The sequence below is a fragment of the Vidua chalybeata genome, chromosome 7 (genome assembly GCF_026979565.1).
Source record: "Vidua chalybeata isolate OUT-0048 chromosome 7, bVidCha1 merged haplotype, whole genome shotgun sequence".
In the NCBI taxonomy this organism is placed as follows: Eukaryota; Metazoa; Chordata; class Aves; order Passeriformes; family Viduidae; genus Vidua; species Vidua chalybeata.
Window position 1 is genome coordinate 38,855,330 of NC_071536.1, and position 7,709 is coordinate 38,863,038.

General features: G+C 55.8%; 1 protein-coding gene across 3 annotated transcripts in view; it reads right to left on the bottom strand.

Moving 5' to 3' along the window:
- The window catches only part of ACVR1 (activin A receptor type 1), a 46,327-nt gene extending 40,408 nt beyond the window's left edge, over window positions 1-5,919 (bottom strand). The window contains exon 1 of one of the 3 annotated variants that reach the window (XM_053947865.1): window positions 5,843-5,919. The gene's annotated coding sequence lies outside the window, so the exon portion shown is untranslated. Of the gene's footprint in view, window positions 1-2,177; window positions 2,358-5,842 lie in introns of those variants that run through there. The other 2 variants (XM_053947866.1, XM_053947867.1) reach the window with 2 other exon arrangements.
- Between the last annotated feature and the right edge of the window lie 1,790 nt (window positions 5,920-7,709).

A 7,709-nucleotide genomic window follows, 5' to 3' on the forward strand; every position in this document is an offset into this window, starting at 1 on the left:
CAGGAAAACAGCAGACCTGCAATTAGCAGAGGTGCTTGTTGGCCTCTCTTCTGCAGCTCATTAGCAGAGGTAAGGTCTGCAGTCAGAACGAGAAAGTCCCGACCTCCAGTGAGCACAGCTCACTACAACTGCTCTGCAAGACAAGGGACAACTCCTCCCACCAGCTTCCATTCAACAGGATGACCAGCTTCAGCATTCCAGGCACTCTGGACAGAAGGTTAAGTGCTGCAGCAACCCATCTTCTGTAAGAAGGCCCAGATAACAGCTTTAGGTGTTCCCCCTCACAATCTTCTATCTCCATCTTGTTTATTTCAGACAACAGAAATTACTCCAAAGGCAGCCTTGGACAATTGCCAGACTGGAAGTCTTGGTTTTAACAAGCTTTTCTTAACAAAGCCAAAGCCTTCCTTTCCCTAAAGCAGAATGGAGTTACTCTACAACAGGCTCCAGACACTTTCAGATCCATCTTTCCAGCAGCATCATAGGCAGGGAACAGTGACTTGGTCTGACTCTCCAGGAGTGTTTCAGAAGGGGAGATGCACTGACAACAGGACTCCTGGGGTGAGAGCCAAAAACCGCCTCTGCACACCAAAGGCAGGAACAGCCAACAACACAAACCCCTAACCGGCAATAACCTGACTCCAGAAGAGGCCAGGAGCAGATGCTCAGGAAAAAGCATAAGGACACAGCATAAAAGGGTCATTCTTCCACCCTCCTCCTCTGCTCCCAGCCCCACACCTCCCAGTCGGAGGGAAATTCCCGAGCCCGAAACTGCATCTGAATCACTGCATTTACTGGCCCCCCACAGGCCTACCAAGAGATCCAGCTGTTCCTCAAAAGAAAAATAAGGCTCCTGAATATCCCACCACAATCAGTCTATAGCTTAAACAGGCACCACACAAAAACTACTGGCTTTAAATTTAAAGCTGCTGACAATTGGTTACACCTGGCATTCCCCATTTCTTACATAATAAGGAATTACCTAAGATCATCCCTTCCCATTTACACACATCAATTGTGACTTTAAGATCTCTATAGTATTTTCTTTCAAGTGTTTCTCCCCTTAGCAAGTCAGTTTATTTACACACCACCTCACCCAGTCTTGCAAAACCAGGCTGAGCCAACGTCCTGTAAAGCTAGAACAGGTCCCAGGCTTGAAAGAACTGTGGAGCTGAAGGATATCGATTATCCCAATTGCTTAGGGACTTGCAATGCCTTTGGTATTCAAACAGAACTCCATCCCTTGGGACAAGGGACCTTGATCTGGGGGGCTTGAGACGTGTTTCAGAGCCAGTGGCACACCAATTTGCAGGCACAAGGAATGCACAGCACGTTCTCACCAGCGCTGCCAGAATCCTGTGTCCAAGAAGCCCTAGCCACAGCACGCTGCCGGGCACAGCCAGCACAGCCAGGCAGAACACACACAGCCGGGCACAGCCGGGCAGAACACACACAGCCCGCACAGCCGGGCACAGCCGGGCAGAACACACACAGCCCGCACAGCCGGGCAGAACACACACAGCCCGCACAGCCGGGCAGAACACACACAGCCCGGCACAACACACACAGCCGGGCAGAACACACACAGCCGGGCACAGCCGGGCAGAACCCACACAGCCCGCACAGCCGGGCACAGCCGGGCAGAACCCGCACAGCCGGGCACAGCCCGCACAGCCGGGCAGAACACACACAGCCGGGCAGAACCCGCACAGCCGGGCAGAACACACACAGCCGGGCACAGCCGGGCAGAACACACACAGCCCGCACAGCCGGGCACAGCCGGGCACTGCCCGCACAGCCGGGCAGAACACACACAGCCGGGCACAGCCGGGCAGAACACACACAGCCCGCACAGCCGGACACAACACACACAGCCCGCACAGCCGGGCACAGCCGGGCACAGCCGGGCAGAACCCGCACAGCCGGGCAGAGGCCACTGAGCGGGACAGAGCCGGGCAGAGCTGCCAAGCGACCAGCACGGCCAGGCACAGGCCACTGAGCCGGGCACTGCCAGGCACAGCCCGCACAGCCGGGCACAGCCAGCACGGCCAGGCACAGGCCACTGAGCCGGGCACTGCCGGGACACCGCAGAGCACCGGCACGGCCAGCACTGGGGCAGCCAGCAGGGTGAGGCACTGCATGAAAGGCAGCAGCACAGAAAAGAGGGATGTGCATACCTGCCAGGCTGATCCAGCACCTGAGGCTGAGCATTCAGGAGCAGACGGATCCCGAGGTCAGCTCTGGCCTTCCAGGGGAAGGTTCAGCGTTTGAACTGCCAGCAGAGAACGGCGGCACTGGAACTGCGCAAAAAGGAACAGCTGTGTACGTACTGCCCTGGGAGCACGGGCACACTGCTCACGCTCCCTCCAGAACACAGCACCCCGTGCACTTCGTGGCAAAGGTGTGATCAGTGCTGCTTTACAACTGCAGCTCGGTCTCTGTGGATCTTCTCACCAGAGCAGAAATTCGGGAGTGTTCTGAACAACCTCAATCTACAGATGCAGATCACTTTGAAATAGGAACCTGTGAGCTCTGTACACACACAATTCCAGAAGGCCACATGTTAAGGAGGGGATTACCATCACCTGACACTGGGTCGGGTACAAACTCATGGTCCAATGTAACAGAAAACTATTGCACTACAGCCACTTACTGTTATTGGACTGTACTTCTACACTTTTGAAAGCATTACTCTAAAACCATGTTGTGGCTGAAAACATAGTGGGGAAAAAAGGGAATTTCTTGAAAGCATTTCCATGGAATTCCGTACATTTTGTAGTCAACAGCATTTTATAAATTTGTGATCCCAGAACAGTTTTCAAACACATGTGAATTCAGCTTTCCAACACTGCTAGAAAACACCACCATTCCTGATTTTTACAGATACATACAGGTATGTACAGAATATTAATGCCTTACACCCACAACATGTGGCCACAGAACTTGTCCACAGCAGTGCTCAAAAGGTGAGGATCTTGATAGCACCTTGTATCTCTGTAACTAAGATGCTCTTAAGCTCTCAGTCTTGACTACCCTCAGGTCCTAAAGTAACTAGTCCATCCCCTAACCCATGTGCACACCCTGGCTGAGGCCAGCCTGCCACCCACCTCTGTGATACCCCTGAATCCTCATACACAGAGGCACTCAGCAATCACCCGTGTCCAACACTGCAATCTACTGTAGCTCCTGACAGCTGCACAGGTGAGTGGGACAAGTTTTCAACCTGTTTATACACACTAGAGCAGGTATCGAGATGCCCATTTGAGAGTTCCAATACCAAGAATGTAGATGAATTCAAGTAGCTTTTTTTTGGCAGGGACAAGAAGGGCTGAACGGGTGCCTAATTATTTCACAACGGCTGTCCCTAGATCCTATTTTAGCATCGGGCTTTCATTAAATTTAAGCATGACTTCAGAGTACCAGCTGGCTGGAAAAAACAAAAACCACAAACACAACCCACTCACAACACCCCACGGGTGTTCTTTCCCCCGCCCATGTTCTCTTCCTACCCTCACTGAGGGCTTGGAAGAGGCCAGTTCCATTTGAAAACCAGCCCCAAAAGCAGATAAGTTCTGCAGGAAATGGCTATATTTAGCCCTCCCCTTTCACCTCAGCTCCTCCATACACTTGCGTCCTTCTGCAAGAGAGATCTTTCTACTCAGTGTTAGAGGTGATCTTTAGCAAGTCACCTCAGCAGAAAATATGCAACCAACTTCATATGTGTGAAGAGAAGAGTGTGAACAATCACCAGAATATCAAATATTCAGCTACTAAGGCATACAATAAAATTCTCATGTCTCAAAGCGTGTTGAATTCCAAGCTCCAGGAACACAACATGCCCAAAATCACTGAGTGGTGCCCATGGAGGGCAAGGCTGAACCTCTGCACACACTATCCAGGTCTTCACCAATTTTGTCAGTAACTAACACAGCCATCCAATTCTCTACAAACTCCGCAGCTCTGGAACTGAAGTATGTTCCTGACAAATCATTTTCTAAATTTATTTCCTAATAAATCATTTAAAAAATGGTTAACAATGGTTCCTGGGCAGTGGAACTTGGGCAGAGAATATCGGCAACACCTCTGGAAACATCATCAGCACCAGGTCAATAGGATTTCCCTTTCCCAGCTTGAAACTTTGAAACACATTATAAGACTTAAAAGTGAAAACATGTAACAGGGCTTTTTTCCCCCTCAAGTTGTTTTGTTTAAATAACAGCTTCACCTGATATAATTCTGTCCTAACCATGATTTAGGCCTGTAAGAGCTGATAATTTACAAACTGAGGAGGTTGATGCATGAACTCAGTCACAGCAACAGACCTTAAATTTTGTCCCAAAATGAAGACAGAACAAAACACACCTCTCACTCTGTGAGGAGACAAACAGGCAGTGAGCTCCAGTCAGGAACTACTCCCCAGTCCCGTGCCACTGGGCAAGGAGCACACACCACCCCTGAGACAGAGGAATGCAGGTCTTATCCCAGCAAACAAATCCTGAGGGAAGGCCAGCCTCTGAAACCACTGCACACACTTAACACCTCCTGGGGAGAGCACAGGGCATACAGGAACTTTTTGTTCCCTTAAAACAGATCTCTAACACCTCCTCCTCAGAAAAAAAAAAAAGGTTTTGGCCATCAAAGGCCCCAGTCGTGCACTTGAGAGCTCTCCACAGCCAGGACTCCAGCTTTCCCATTTCAATTGCAAGGCACCCCAGCACTCTTCAAACAGCTCCAGCCCTTCAAGGACAGGGCTCCGAGAGTATTTGCAAAGTGCCTGCTGCATTCCAGGTCACCACCGTCCCTCTGAAGATGAGTACAAGGATCATAGCAAAGATCGTATTACAGGAAACAAAAGAAAAGTGAAAGTTTAAAAATAGACTTGTCATTGCCCACAGCTAACTGCTATAGCCACAGGAGTCTTCTCCAAGGAGAAGCTGGGCTTCAATGCAGACCATAAGAACACACGAGGTTTGGAAAAAGAATCTGTTCCCTTCCGAGAGCTCAATGCATCATTTTAAAAAGTGGTTTTGTACAAACGTGCCGGTCCTGCAGCTCAGCCCTGAACCTGGAAGTTCCCACCAGTAACCAGTAACATCATCCTGAGGCACTGGTGCCTCCAGCACACCTACACGAACCCCAGCTCTTTGAGAACCTGAAGGTGAGCTGCTCTCTCAATTATCGGACAACAAAGTGGTTTAGTTTCAGTTCATGTAACTAGAAACAAGTTCTTTCAGCACTTTTTACAGACAGAGTTGGAAAGACTGCCTGGGCAGCTTCCCCTGCTAGACTCACGGCCCAGATTTCACAGAGCAGCATGCGGGTTTAGAGCCTCCAGGTGAGCACGCACACCCGAGCGGGCTGAGAGCCACTGTCTGCTGCAGGACCGGGCTGCCCGTCCGGCCGGAGCCCGGCAGGGGCCGGGCCCATCCTGCCCCGTGCTGCCCGGGGCGGGCCCGCTGCCTCCCGCCCCAGCGGCACCTCCGGCGTGACCGGGCACCGGGGCTCCGGCCCGCACCTTTCCTATGCCCGCCACGCCTCGGGCTTTCAGAGGTGCCCGGGGCAGCGCAGCACACCCGCGCTCCGCGCCGCACCGGCAAGCTCCGGCAGCGGCGGAGGGAAATGAACGCTGCCCCGGCCAAAGCACCGCAAGTTAATCAGAGCGAGACGGGGGACGCCCGGCCCCGCCCGCCCCGCGCCACCGCGGCGATGCTGCGGCCCCGAGCGCGGCCGCGGCGCCGCGGGGCCTTTGCGCGCCCCCCGCCCGCACCGGGGACCCCGCGGCGCCGCGCCCGGCCAACCCTCCCGGCGGCGGCACCGACCCGCTCCGGCGGCAGCGACTCACCCGCTGGGCCGGCGCGACGGGGCGGCACGGGGCGGCACGGGGCGGGCCGTGCTGCGGCGCTGCCCCGCTCGGGCCGGCGGGGCCGGGGGCGGCCGCGGGCGGCGGCGGCTCCGCTGACAAAGGAGCGCGGGCGGGGCGGCGCCCGCACCGGCAACGGCCGCGCGTCACTTCCGCCCGCCGCCCCGCCCAGCGCCCCCTGCCGGCGCCGCGGGGCCACGGCGGCCTCGGGCTCGGGCTCGGGTTCGGGCTCGGGTTCGGGCTCGGGTTCGGGCTCGGGTTCGGGCTCGGGTTCGGGCTCGGGTTCGGGCTCGGGTTCGGGCTCGGGTTCGGGTTCGGGTTCGGGCTCGGGTTCGGGTTCGGGCTCGGGCTCGGGCTCGGGTTCGGGCCCGGGTTCGGGCTTGGGCTCGGGCTCGGGTTCGGGTTCGGGCCCGGGTTCGGGTTCCGGTTCCGGCTCGGGCTCGGGTTCGGGTTCGGGTTCGGGCCCGGGTTCCGGTTCGGGTTCCGGTTCCGGTTCCGGTTCCGGTTCGGGTCGGGCTCGGGGGAATGGGAATCCCGTCCCGACCCGCGGGAGCGAGGCCCAGAAGCGCCCAGGGTCGGTGGCGGCCCGGCGGCCTGGGCCCGGCTGGGCTGGGCCGGCAGAGCCCGTGGGGTTCTGGTGCCACTCCAGAGCTCGGGGCACAGCAGTGTCCGTGCTGTGTCCGGGCGGCTCTGGGATGTCCCCGGTGCCACTCCAGAGCTCAGCAGTGTCCGTGCTGTGTCCGGCTGGCTCTGGGATGTCCCCGGTGCCACTCCAGAGCTCAGCAGTGTCCGTGCTGTGTCCGGGTGGCTCTGGGATGTCCCCGGGAGGAGACTCCAGCCCTCCCTGCCTCCAGGGCAGCAGCTCTGCCTCCTGTGCCGGGAGCTCCTGGGCTCAGCCCTGCCCGCGGCTCTGGGGCCATCGCTGGGCCCGGAGCAGAACCTGGGCCTGCTCCGACCTCCCTGCACACGGGGACACCGGGGACAGACGGACACTGGGGACAGACGGACACTGGGGACAGACGGACACACGGGGACAGCCAAGGACACCAGGGACACACCAGGACAGCCAGGGACAGCCAGGGCTGAGGCCCCTCTCACTGGGGCTCCTCTCCAGGCTGAGCAGCCCCAGCTCCCTCAGCCTCTGCTGGGCACTGAGCTGCTCCAGGCCCTTGCTCAGCTCCAGGAGCTCCTGGCCCTGCTGTGCTGAGGAGCCGGAGCTGGACACAGCACCCAGAGGTGCCTCCTGGCTGAGCCAGACTGAAGATATCCTGGTACAAGACTGGTGTGCTAAATTTTATTTAAAAAATCATCTGACTCCAATTTTCACACCAAATTATACATAGAGTTGTTACTGTCGTGTCATAATTTTTAAGGTTGAAGGTGTCTTCCTTCATCTTGAAGTTTTAACCCTCCCTCATCCACCTGAATTAACTCCCCAAAATCATACATTCTTCCAACCGTGGTACTTCAATCACACTCCAAGTCCCAGGATCCCAGAACGGTTTGGGCTGGCAGGGATCTTAGAGCCCATCTTGTTCCACCCCTGCCATGGGCAGGGACACCTTCAGGCACATGAAGGTCACCATGATGCAAACACCCTGACTTTGGGTGGAACCGGTGTCCCTGTGCCAGCTGCACTACACCAACCTCACTGAGGCTCCTGGAAAGGCACGGGCTTCCTCCTAAGCAGGAAAAGGAAGCGGATTTCCAGAATAACTGCATCTAATTACTGTCAACAGAGCTCTTACATTATGACGTGATGGATCAAGGACATGACATCCTACATTTCAAATAAGTCCAAACAATCCTGAACAGATCGAGTACATGAGAAATTCCTAAATGTGATTGA